The following is a 12,332-nucleotide window of genomic DNA, read 5'->3' on the forward strand; positions in this document are numbered from 1 at the left end:
CCAGAGTGAAAGCAGCGTGAGGTGTGTCCGTGTGAGGAGCTACCTCTACACTTGCCAGAGCCTTAGATGAAGCCTTGTTTGTCCAACTGATAATCAAAGTGTCTCCCATACGCCACGTACAGTGTGAGCTTTGCCCACCCTGTCTGCTGGGCCTGCGAGGTGTGTTAAAACAGCTCCGAGCTCCAGAAGATGCCTCAGCCAGATACTACCCTGAGCCTCATGAACCTTAAGAGTCCTGCTACCCCAGGGACCCAGCGCTGCAGTGTTCTGTCTTCTGAGCTAAGCCAGAGGATACGCTGTGCCACAGGACACAGCAAGCTAGGGAGGAGGCACCTTTGGTCTACAGCTCTGAGGAATGAGAGCAGAGGATACCACCAGCTTCGAGAGCTCCAGCTCAGTGGCCTGGGCTTCACGGGAGCTCCAAGGGTTTGCCCTGTATGCATTTTTTAATTCACTAAGCAAAGGGGACCAGCTTTCGTTTTGCCGGCCTAGGTGAGCAGCCTGCCTGTACGCTGCAGTAGAGCATCGGAGGAAGGAGGGACCTCACACAGGCAATTGCGCAGATGCAAACAATACGTCCTCTTTAGCGTCTTCCTGCTTGTGTCTATGAAGGCCCAGGACTTGTTCTCTGCCAGTGACAGTGAAGGGTATAACCAACAGTCCAAGTGCTGGGTCAGGCCTCGTTCGTTCGTTCGTTCGTTCGTTCGTTTGTTATTTGGAAGGACAGTTGCCCTTGACGCTGAGCTAGGGGAATTGGTCTCCTGCTGGGCAACCCACACAGACCCACCCTCAGATCTAAGTCCTTACACTGTCCCTGGATCTAGGTCCTGCTAACTCCACACCCCACACATTCCTTAACGGCACTGGGCTGCTGCGGCCATCCCCCTGCACGGGAGCTGGGATGGGTGGAGCACCCTCCTCGGAGCTTTGCCAAAGAACACCTGTTCTGAGAAATGGTGCAGATGACTCAGCCAGCCAGCCCTGACGCTGTGAGTGCCGGCTGGCGGGGGCTTGGAACAGTTGTAGGGGGTGGCTCTTGGGTGACTCATAAATCAAGAGGCTGACTATTTTCACTCCCAGAGGACTCAAGGCTTTCTCAGGAAAGAAAAGAAAAAGCAGGTGGTAAGCGACATCTATTCACTTTCTTTCCTTTTTGCCCCTGTGTGCCTGGGGTGACCATGGGAAGCATTAATGTGTTTTTTTCAGTGCCTCCAAAACTTACTGAAAGTTTCTGGGCTTTGTAAAAAGAAAAATTGTTCTAGGAGCTTGAAAAAAAATCTGTCAGTTTAGATAATCAAGTACTAAAGTCAGTAAGCTGGGGTTATGGGAATAACTCACCTGTCAGAGTGCCTGCTTAAGCTCTGCACAGGTGAGCTATTCCTATAACCCCATCTGGCGTGATGACATGGCATCATGATGGCGTGATGGTGTGATGACGTGGTGGTGTGATCACATGATGGTGTGATGACTCAAAGGCATGGTGGTGCACACTTCTAACCCTAGCACTCAAGAGACAAAAGATCAGAAGTTCAGCGCCATCACTTCTCTGCCTGTGGCTAAACTCCTGTGTAGAAGTTCAAGGTTATTGTCAACTATACAATGGATCTGAGGTCACCCGACATACATAAAACCTTGTCTCTCAAAAGTAAATAAATAGCCACTAGACAAAGTCATATTGGTTTTGTTTGTTTTGTCAACTTAATAGGAGCTTCAATAGAGAAAATGCCAGCCTGTTGGTGTTTTCTTAATTAGTGATAGATGTGAGAGGCAGGTTGTTCTAGATGTTAAAAGAAAGCAGGCTGAGTAAATGTGGGGAGCAAGACAGTAAGCAGTGTTCTTCTGTAGCCTCTGCCTCAGTTCCTGCCTCTAGGTTCCTGCCTTAAGTTCCTGCCCTCACAGCCCTCACTGACGGAGTGTGACCTGTGAGCTGTAAACCGAAATAAGCCCTTTCCTCTGCAAGTTGCTCCTCCTCCCCTCTTTTGACGTGTATTTTACTAGAATAATAGAACCCTAACTACAACTGCAAATAATCCAAACTTATATCACTCACTATGGTAACCACTAGTCACAACTGACCATTTAGTAAAATTGATGAAGAAAAGTCTGGCGCCCCAGTTGTACAAGCCACACTTTATTTTTCAAGTGCTCCGGAGCCACGTTGCTGCAGTACAGGATGCTTTGACTTTAAACAGCTCAGCTCTAGAATGTCACAGAATGTCATCACAGAGAGCTCCACGGGGCAGAGGTGATCTAAGTGCACAGTGCTGGAGGGCCACCCAACTATCCGTTCGCTCATTTACTCAGAAGGTCAAGGGCCAGGTGTGGATACTTCTAGAGTAAAGATGCTGAACAGGTGGTTCCTATGCTGTAGGCCTTGTCACTGGCTGGGAACACAACTGTGTCATCCTGAGGGTGAAGCGTTGTGCACAAACGAGCAGAGCTCCCACCAATGGTTAGCCTTCAGTGAGTCTTTGGTGGGGCTTTCCAGCTTTCCAGCCTTCCGTGCAGCATCTGCTTGACCCTGAGTGGCAGGTGCCACATGGAGGCTAAAAGGGAATCTCCAGAAGCTGGCAGGGTGGCTCAGTCAGGAAAGAACTTGCTGAGCGAGCATAAGAACATGGGTTCAGACCATGAGACCCATGCAAAGAGACAAGACAGAAGGCCTGGTCTGGTCTATGTGTCTTCCTAGTGCTGGAAGGACAAGACACGCCTTTAACCTGAGCACTCGGGAGGCAAGGACTGGCAGGTCTCAGGGAGTTGGAGGCCAGCCTGGCCTACATAGCAAGTTCCAGAACACCCAGGGCTACATACAGACACCTTGTCTTGAAAGAGAGACCGGGGAGGGGAGGAAGGCGTGGGTGGTGGGAGAAATCCTTCCTGTCTCTAGCCAATCAGAGAACTCCAGGTTCAGGATGAGATTTTTTTTTAATGTAAATTTTATAATATTATTTTTATTAATTTGTTCATATTACATCTTGATTGTTAGCGCTTCCCCTGTTTCCTCCCATTCTTCCCTCCCTCCCACTACCCCCCTTCTCCCTCCCCTATGTCTGTGATTGAGGGAGACCTCCTCCCCCTATATATGCTCTAAGAATATCGAGTCTCTTCTTGATAACTTGCTATCCTTCCTCTGAGTGCCGCCAGGCCTCCCCATCCAGGGGACATGGTCAGAAAAGGGGCACCAGAGTTCGTGTGAGAGTCAGATCTCACTCTCCACTCAACAGTGGAGACTATCACTTTCTTTGGCTAGGTCTTGGTAGGGGTTCTAAGTTTACTGCCTATTTCTCCTTGGCTGGTGCCTTAGTTTGAGGAGGACCCCAGGACCCAGATCTGCCTGTCATAAAGTTCTTCTTGTATGTTTCCAGGACACTGTGGGTCCTACTATTTCCCCATTCTTCCATGCTACTCTCGCCTAAAGTCTCAATAGGATGTCCTCTCCTCTGACCCACTTTCCTGGTAAGTAAAGTTTTCCATGGAACGTATCCCTTGGACTAGTGTTTTGATATAAGTGAGTATATACCGTTTGTCTCTTTTTGCTTCTGGGTGAACTCACTCATTATGATAATTTCTAGGTCAATCCATTTGTCCACAAATTTTGGGAATTCCTTGTTTTTAATAGCTGAGTAGTACTCCATAGTGTAAATGTACCACAGTTTCTTAGTCCATTCTTCTACTGAGGGACACTTAGGCTGTTTCCATGTTCTGGCTATTATGTATAAAGCAGCTATGAACATGGTTGAGCATATGTCTCAGGGTGAGATCTTATCTCAAAAAATAAGGTGAAGAACAACGGCAGAGACTCAATATTGTAAAAACTCTGTGTGTGTGTGTGTGTGTGTGTGTGTGTGTGTGTGTGTGTGTGTGTGTGTGCGCGCGCGCGCACGCGCGCGCGCGCGCACGCATGTACACATACATAGGGGTGTTGGAGGTGCACACCTGGAGGTCATAGAACAACTTGGAAAAGTCGGTTCTCTCCTTCCACCATGTGCGTCCTGGGGTTGAACTCAGGCTTCAGGCTCGGTGGCAGCCATCTTTACCTACTGAGCCATCCAGCTGGCCCAAGATACCCAACACTGACCTCTGGCCCAAGATACCCAGCATTGACCTCTGGCCCAAGATACCCAGCATTGACCTCTATCCACCCCCACCCCTCTCTCTTGCTCTCACTCCTTGCTTGCTCACTCTCACTCTCACTGTCCCTCTAGCTCTCTCCCTCTCTCTCTCTCTCTCTCTCTCTCTCTCTCTCTCTCTCTCTCTCCCTCCTTCCCACCCTCCTCTCCTCTCTCTCTGGGACTTAAGGACCTTCTTCAGGATGCTAATTGTTCAATCAGGGTCTCAAAGCCCAGGCAAGCAGCTGTCTGTTGAGACTGTCTCCTCACCTACCCCACGCCTCTTTGACTCTTTATTTTCAGGCAGGATACCATGAAGCTGCCCAGGCTGACCTGGAACCTTGCAATCCTCCTGCTTCAGCCTTCTAAAAAGGTAGAATTACAGGCCTGTGCCACCAGACCCAGTGTAATGGTGCCTTCTAAAGAGACCAATTGGAGACGTTGAGATGGCTCAGCACTCGCCACCAAGCTGTCAACTTGAGTTCAATCCTGGGACACACACACACACACACACACACACACACACACACACACACAATCTAAAAAGAGCAATTTGTTAGCACACCTGACAGGACCATTGTCACCTCCTGGAATCTCCAGACACCACTTCCCACCGTGCTTCTGAGAAACCGGTGAGCAGCCAGCTGCCTCTACCTCCAGCACAGCTGCTCCTTGTTTGAAGGATTTTCATGAAGTTGTTGGAAATGTTTTGTTTTGTTTTACACGGTGTCCAAATTGGGCAGGCACATTTGACATGCACACGGATGCATGGGGTCCGGTCAAGGGACGGCAAAGCACACAGAGTGACCAGTTCTCACAGACTCCTTTGCCAAGTCTGACTCCAGAGACAGCACCTAAAAACAAGATGACTCTACTGGGAAAGAAAGCCATGGAAGAACCTAAATCAGTGCTTCCAAAGGAGGAGGACAAGGAGAGGAGGAGAGGAAAGGGGGGGGAGGGGGAGGAGAGGAGATGGGAGGGGTGGGGAAGGGGGAGGGCGAGCCCTGTCAACCTAGTGGGATTCATAATGACTTATAGTCAGGGCTGCCTCCAAAGACATTGATGAATTGTTTGGGGGCGTTTTTTGTTTTGTTTATTTGTTTTTACACTTAAGAATTGCTGGGGATGATTTGTGAGTTGTGAAAGAAGAAGCTGGGCCACCAGGCTATAAAGAACTGTTCTGAAAAAGTCTACAGAAAAAAAGAGTTTACTTATTTATTTATGTGTGTGTGTGCGCGCACACACGCACAATGCTTAGAATAGGGTACACATATTCACGGGATTCAAAAATCTCAGGAGATGGGCCAAGGTCTGAGTAGAGAGTCTCGTCACTCTGACTGCCCAATCCCCACTCTGCTCCCATGTTTATTCATAGGGGCGAACACAGCCTTTGTGGACCCATCCCAACTTCCCTCACAGCTTTACAAGCAAATACTCACACACCTTTTCCTTTTACCAGCCCTACTTTGCACACATCATACATACTACAGAGCCTGTTCTGCGTGTGGCTTTGCCCCTTGTGCCTGTTCTAGAACTCTGTTCATACAGAACATGTCTTCCTTTTCCCGCCCAGCCACACAGCACCCGGTGTATAGTCGGGCTGTACGCTAGCTAGCAGCGCTCTCCAGATGGAGCTGCCCACACTTAGCGGAGCACAAGGCCATGACTGATACTGCCAACCCACATCACCCCACGCAGACACAGCGCATCTTCAGTAAAGCCCCGGGAGAGGAGGAGAGTTTGTGACCAAAAACCTTTACAATTTGGATAGGTACTGCCAAATGGCTCCCCACTGGAGCTACGCTAATTTACAGTCCTCCCGGCAGTGTTTGAAAGTGCCAGTAAAAGATGCTACCCAAGTCTCTGATTTTTGTCATTGTAATAGGTTAAAATGATAGCTCAGTGGAGAATTAATTGGTATCTCTCTTATTGAGCTGAGGTCAACTGTCTTGTGTGTATTTGAGTCAGTTGTCACTCTTTTCCTGTGAACTGATCTTGCCCTTTGCTCACCACACCCCCCCCTTGGGATTATTGACTATTAAAAAAAAATCAATTACTTACAAAATTTTTTCTAACTTTCTTATCAATTTCAAGATTAGCCCTTTGTCTATGATCAGAGAAACAACTGATGTAAGTATACATAGAGCTAATAGGTAACTCTGACCATTTTAATGACTAAACATAAGAGTATTTTCAAGGAGAGCTAGCCCAGCCCCAGGTCCCCACCTCAGCACTGGCCCAGGTTTCTGGCTGTCTCTTTTTATTTGTTTTCTTAGGGCCTTTGTATTAACTACTTCCTCTTCCTGGAAGAAGGTGTCCCTTTGTCTTCCTGGTAAGTTCCCCCCTCACTTCCCCAAGGCCAAGTGGTACTTCCTCATTAGAAAGAGCAATTGAGGGGGACAAGGAGGGACTCTGACACCAGGGGTCCCTCCTGGCTGGACAAATGACTGCAGGGTACTGTCAGTTGAGGAGGCTCAGGTGAGGACCAGGGGGCCGAGGGGAGAGGAGGGTGGTCTGGATGAAGGGGCTCAGTGGGCAGAACTTTCTGGTGAAGGAAGAGGGTTCTGGGAATAACAGCTTTCCTTCTGCGGGTGGTTCAGGCCCAGCCAAGGCAAAGCCTGTGCAAGCTGTGGGCCAGGAATAGAAGCTGTGCCTGCTGGGAGCCATCTCGGCTGACTTTCCCGTTAGCTCTCACCTGCTACCATCCTCTGTGTCTCCTCCTCTCCCCAACTCCTTTAAGGGCTCTGGTCTTCCCAGCATCCTTATTCAATATTTATGTAAGCTGAACCCAGCAAGGATGCTTTGATCTGCAGCGAGGGCCAGGGGGAGTCATCCAAGGCTGGCCTTCAGTGGCTTTCTCTCCGCTGTGTTCTCCAATGTACACTTCTCCCCCCTGGGGCGGGGGGGGGGGGGGGCTCTGGGAGCCTTAGATAGTGAAGGCACACCTTTTTCTTTGCAGAGGCTTTGTTACCACTGGGCGCTGGTAGATACCTGCCATTCCCTCACCCCCACCAGCAACAAGGAAGGAATTCTGTTGGCGTGTTTTAGTAAATTCTTTTCTAAGTCCCATAGATCCACGCTTTCCTTTTCCTCATGACTTAGCAAGGAGTAAGATGTGCACAAGCCTTTATTGGACAGCACACCCCAGCCTGACCAGCACATCCCTCAGTCAGGATGCTAAATAATGAAAACAACCTTGGGCTTGCTGCCAAGACCAAAGTGAAGGCCAGTTCAGACATTTGCATTGATTGTCTGGGGCACCGAGACTTCAGGAGTCCTGGAGACAACTCAGCTGTGATCTACACTCTCGGACCAGCCACAAGTAGAACGCCTCTTCCACCGTGGCTGCATCTGGGAAGTGTTGCAAGGTCAGAGAGCTGTGGGACATGAGCAGAACCTGGTCCTCCTGGGGGGAAGGATGCAGGGAGAAGCTACGCCACACAGGCCTTGTTCACCAGCATCCTAAAGAGGCAAGGGAAGGTACAGGATGGGTAAACACACCGCACGGGGCTGTACTCCATCTGCCCAGGCTTTCTATCCATTACCAATCAATCATGACCTTTTTATTTTCTCCTCGGAATTATGTACCATCCCTGGGAGCCATAGCTGCTGGCATAGGTCCTTGGGCTGCGGGGCAAGTCGACACAGCACTATCTCCTTATGGTTAATAGTTTAAGAGTTCTTATTGGTACTTTATATGTAGGAGCCCACGTTTCTTCTAGTGGAGAGGACGCAATGAGCTGCTGGCTTATTGGGCAAATGGGAGCTGGCAAGAGCGGGGCTGGACCTAGAAGGAGCTGCTCCCGCAATCCGTGAAGAGCTTGCCAAGCTACACTGAGCAACGTGCAGGTGGGAACATAGGCTGCTTGTCCTAGGGATGACATCAGTCTCTGCCCCAGCAGCCGAAGACTGAGGCAAGAGCTCCGGAGCCCCTTCGGTGATGCACAGAAAGGACAGAGAACAGATCCTTCCTCGGCTTCCTGTCATAAGTTGTTCTGACTTTCTTCATTCATTGATGTGCTTGCTTGTTTCCTGGCCTTTCGTGTGAGTCCATCTTTGACCAGGATTTTAATGTGGATGAATGAACTGAGACTCCTGCTCTGGAACTTCTCAGCTGCCCCAACCATCTCCCCACTGCCCCTGCCCCCATCACAAGCATTTGTTGCTTCAGGCAAAGAATAGCATCACAAGATAGACAGCAGACAGGCAGTGGGCAGGCAGTGGGCAGGCAGGCAGGCATGGAAGGCAGGCATGGAAGGCAGGCAGGCAGGCAGGCATGGAAGGCAGAGTGCAGGCAGGCAGGCATGGAAGGCAGAGTGCAGGCAGGCAGTGGGCAGGCAGGCAGGCATGGAAGGCAGGCAGGCAGGCAGGCATGGAAGGCAGGGTGCAGGCAGGCAGGCAGGCAGGCAGGCATGGAAGGCAGGGTGCAGGCAGGCAGGCATGGATGTCAGGCATGGATGTCAGGCAGGTGGCAGGCAGGCAGTGGGCAGGCAGGCAGTGGGCAGGCAGGCAGTGGGCAGGCAAGCAGGCATGGAAGGCAGGGTGCAGGCAGGCAGCAGGCAGGCATGGAAGGCAGGGTACAGGTAGGCAGACAGGCATGGATGTCAGGCAGTGGGCAGGCAGGCAGTGGGCAGGCAGGCAAGCTGCTTCCTAGATGCAGAGACCAGACATGGCTTCCTATTCACTGCAGCTTAGTGGTCTGGGTATCAAAAACTCAAGGTCCTGGTGGTGACCTTTTAGAGTGATAGATCTATTTTGGAGCTTCACTGTGTCCTGCTTTGTGGCCAATGCTACATTAAAAATGTGGAGTAGAAAGAAGTGGTAAGTTGGTATGAACAACATGATACCATTTTGTAAAAATTTTAAATGGATACAACAATAGCTACGGTCTTGAAAAAAGCACCCAAAAAAGCAACACTAGAGGGAGGCTCTTTGAGGCACAACAGCTCCTTCTCGCCATCACTTTAGGGAGAGAAGGAGAGTGGGGGTATTTGGCACTACTGTAGTAATTAATTAATTTTATTTTTAAAAAGAGGGGCTCTAGCACAAATGTAGTAAAATGTTAACATCTATTTATTCTTAACAGCAAATACAAAAGTCATGTTGCTTTCTGATCTTTCTGCATGTTTAAATATTTTGTAATTGTCTTTAAAAGCTTAAAAACCATACATACATACACACATCACAAATACATATACATCATTCATACCACACACACCGCATACATACACATATACCATATATACCACACACACATACACATCATATACATACACGTGTGACACCTACACACACACACACACACACACACACACACACACACACCACAACCCAGAAAGGCCCTAAACACCTCTGCTCTTTAGTCATACATTTAGAAGTTGAAGATAAGGATCTGAGCGTGAGGGTGAGAGAACTGGGCTCCAGAGGTCACAAGGATGGATGGGTACCTGTGGCCCCCTTTCTAGGGAAGAGGAAACAACAGCACAGAAGGCAGAATCGTCTGCGCCCTGCAAGAGTTAGGGAGTACAGGAGCAGTTCCCATGGCCCAAAGGAAGAAGCTGAGAGGAGGAAGACCCGGAAGCCGTTGCTCCTGCTAGCCTCAGAACAAACAGGAGCCAGGGCGAGGAACAGAAAAAAATGAAGAATTGCTCATCCCTGAGAAGGTGACCAAATGAAAGATGAGATCCACACTGTCCCTGCTCTCAGGGGCCACAAGCTTGTCTGGGAGGCAGGATCAGGATCATAAACGAGCCATTGGGATGCAGCATCCTCAAGGGCTGCAGGGGGCGTGGCAAGTCGAAATGATACAGAAGCGAGGCCCCTTCCTTGTCAGTCAGTTTTTCCTATGATGTGATAGGTTAGAACGCAAGCTCAGGGAGGAAGAGTTAGCTATGCTCCATGGCTTCAGAGAGGCTGGTCCTCAAATGACTAGAGGCTCTGTTGTTTCTGGGCTGTGGTTAGCCAGAAGAACATCATGGGGGATGTTAGAATAGAAAAGTAACAGAAAGGAGGGAGGGCCAAAGAATACCCTTCAAAGGCACACCCCCAGTTACCCCGCCACGGGGGGGGGGGGGGGGCTCCAGCTGCCACAGTCCCACCTCCCAGTAGCCTATGCTCTTGGAGTTTAGAATCCACCCGTGACCTGGTTAGAGCTCTCAAGACCTAGTAGTCATCTGTAGAAATGTCTCCACAGACAAATCAAGAAGTACACTTTCTTAGTCTCCCAGGTGTCTCTCAAGCCACCCAAGTCAGGCATCAAAAGTAGAGATCACATCCACCCCTCTCCTGGTACCATCTTTGGGATATGCATTGGACCAGATCCACCCCTCTCCTGGTACCATCTTTGGGATATGCATTGGATCAGATCCACCCCTCTCCTGGTACCATCTTTGGGATATGCACTGGATCAGATCCACCCCTCTCCTGGTACCATCTTTGGGATATACATTGACTCTCTGTAGCTGAGTAACAAATTACCTCAACATCTATCAGCTTAAAACAGTAAGTGTTATCTCATGATGCCTAAGTCAGGAAGAATTTTAGCCAGGCAGGACAGGCTCAAGGTGTCTCATTAAGAGTGCCAGGTCACTAGCATCCGAAGGCTTGCTAGGGACAGGCGGTACCACTCCAAGGCAGCTCACTCTTGTGCTGGCCACTGGCGGGAGGCTTGTTCTCACTACGTGGTCCTCTCTGTGGAGCTGGGGACATTCTTCAGAGTGAAACACTGAGAAGTAGCAAGGAAGGAGGAACATCTCCTTGAAAGGCCCCACTCTATATTGTGAAGGGAGGGATACCACACTGTGAGGATCTGTTTTCAAAACTTCCAAAAGGCATGAAGGAAGCCAGACTTCCTCAGCTTCGCCCACTGACCTGACTCTCCAAATGAGACGGGCTATTATAGCTAATGCTATTATCATTGGCGGATCATCTGGCACTACTGGAATTTGGAGTCGGCCACAGTTGAGAGAAATTAGGTATCTAAACAGCAAGTCTAGACAAAGCTGAATTGCTCCTAGATGGAGTGCTCAAGGGAGTCCAGAAAGTTCCATCAGACTCAGGGAAGTAGAAACCACACAAGTCACAAGCTCTGATAAGGTCATATCAGTCTACTACAACAGAGGGACGGGATCTGAAAGGGCTGAGCAGGGCTGTCAGGCAGATGCATCCCTAACCCCCAGCCTGGGACCTGGGTACCAGAATGCTGGCTCACCAGAGCAGGATACAGCCATGGGCGTGAAGGCCTTGGATTTGAGGCTGGACTGCCCAACTGCTACCTAAATATTGGTTTGGAGACCAAGCCAAGCATTTCTCACAAAAATGGGAAGGAAAAAAAATCTAACTTCAGTAAGAACTACATCAACATTTTGCAGTCTTTAGATTTTTCAAGTGAAATCACTTTAATTTCTGCGCTTGTGTTGTTTTGCATTTTAGGAGTCAGCACCATTTTTATTTTGCATTACATACCGGTGGGGAGTGGGGGAGATTGCAGAAGGCTCTGAACGGAGTTTATGGTCTAGCATATCACAGTTTGCTGGTGTCCACCCACAGGGTTCTCACTCACACACGGGCTGTGAGTGTCTTGGGAAATAAAGTCAGTGGAAGGGGCAGGTGGGAGCAGAAATACACTTCACAAACCGGTCCACTTTTTTTTTCACTCCCAGTGTCTGCTGGCTGCTGACCCCAGTGGATTATGGGGCTCTGGAGTTCTCTGGCCCTTGGAGTGACAAGACATTACGAGTAGGACCCTGGGCAGATTCTTTCTGCTAGAAGCAGCCCTGCCCAGTGTCCACCCCCACAATTGCTCAAATAAAGCCCTCGCCAGGCACCCGCCCACTCTAAGACTCTCAGGACCTTCCCTCAGCACATGGGGCAGAGCTGTAAGCATCCTATCCTGGCACCCTTACAAGGTCCTCTGCTTGTTAACTGACTTTAAATCTGAGCAAATTGGGCTCCAAGAAGGCACCCCCCCAAAAAAAACCAACCAAACAAACAAAAAACAACAACAAAAAAAACAAGGTTGAGGAGGGGTGAGACAGCAGCTCACACTGAAGAGTCTACCCTCCAGGCTGGCTAGAGAGAAGTGAACTGAGAAAGCTGCGTCCCAGCAGCATCTTTTAGCTGCTGCCCTCACCCAGGCCAACCCACCGCTGGGGTTCTTCATCTTTGTCAGAACTGGACCAAAGCAGGGTAAGAAGAGGTACATGAGGCTTGACCCCTCCCCCA

General features: G+C 49.6%; 1 long non-coding RNA gene across 1 annotated transcript; it reads left to right on the forward strand.

Moving 5' to 3' along the window:
• Nucleotides 1–963: 963 nt before the first annotated feature.
• On the forward strand, nucleotides 964–5,046 carry LOC311578425. The gene is made up of 3 exons (XR_014772873.1): nucleotides 964–1,122; nucleotides 3,366–3,465; nucleotides 4,853–5,046. It is a non-coding gene; the product is annotated as an uncharacterized lncRNA (long non-coding RNA).
• Nucleotides 5,047–12,332: the final 7,286 nt, after the last annotated feature.

This window comes from Acomys minous (assembly GCF_964271855.1).
Source record: "Acomys minous genome assembly, chromosome: 12".
Classification (NCBI taxonomy): domain Eukaryota; kingdom Metazoa; phylum Chordata; class Mammalia; order Rodentia; family Muridae; genus Acomys; species Acomys minous.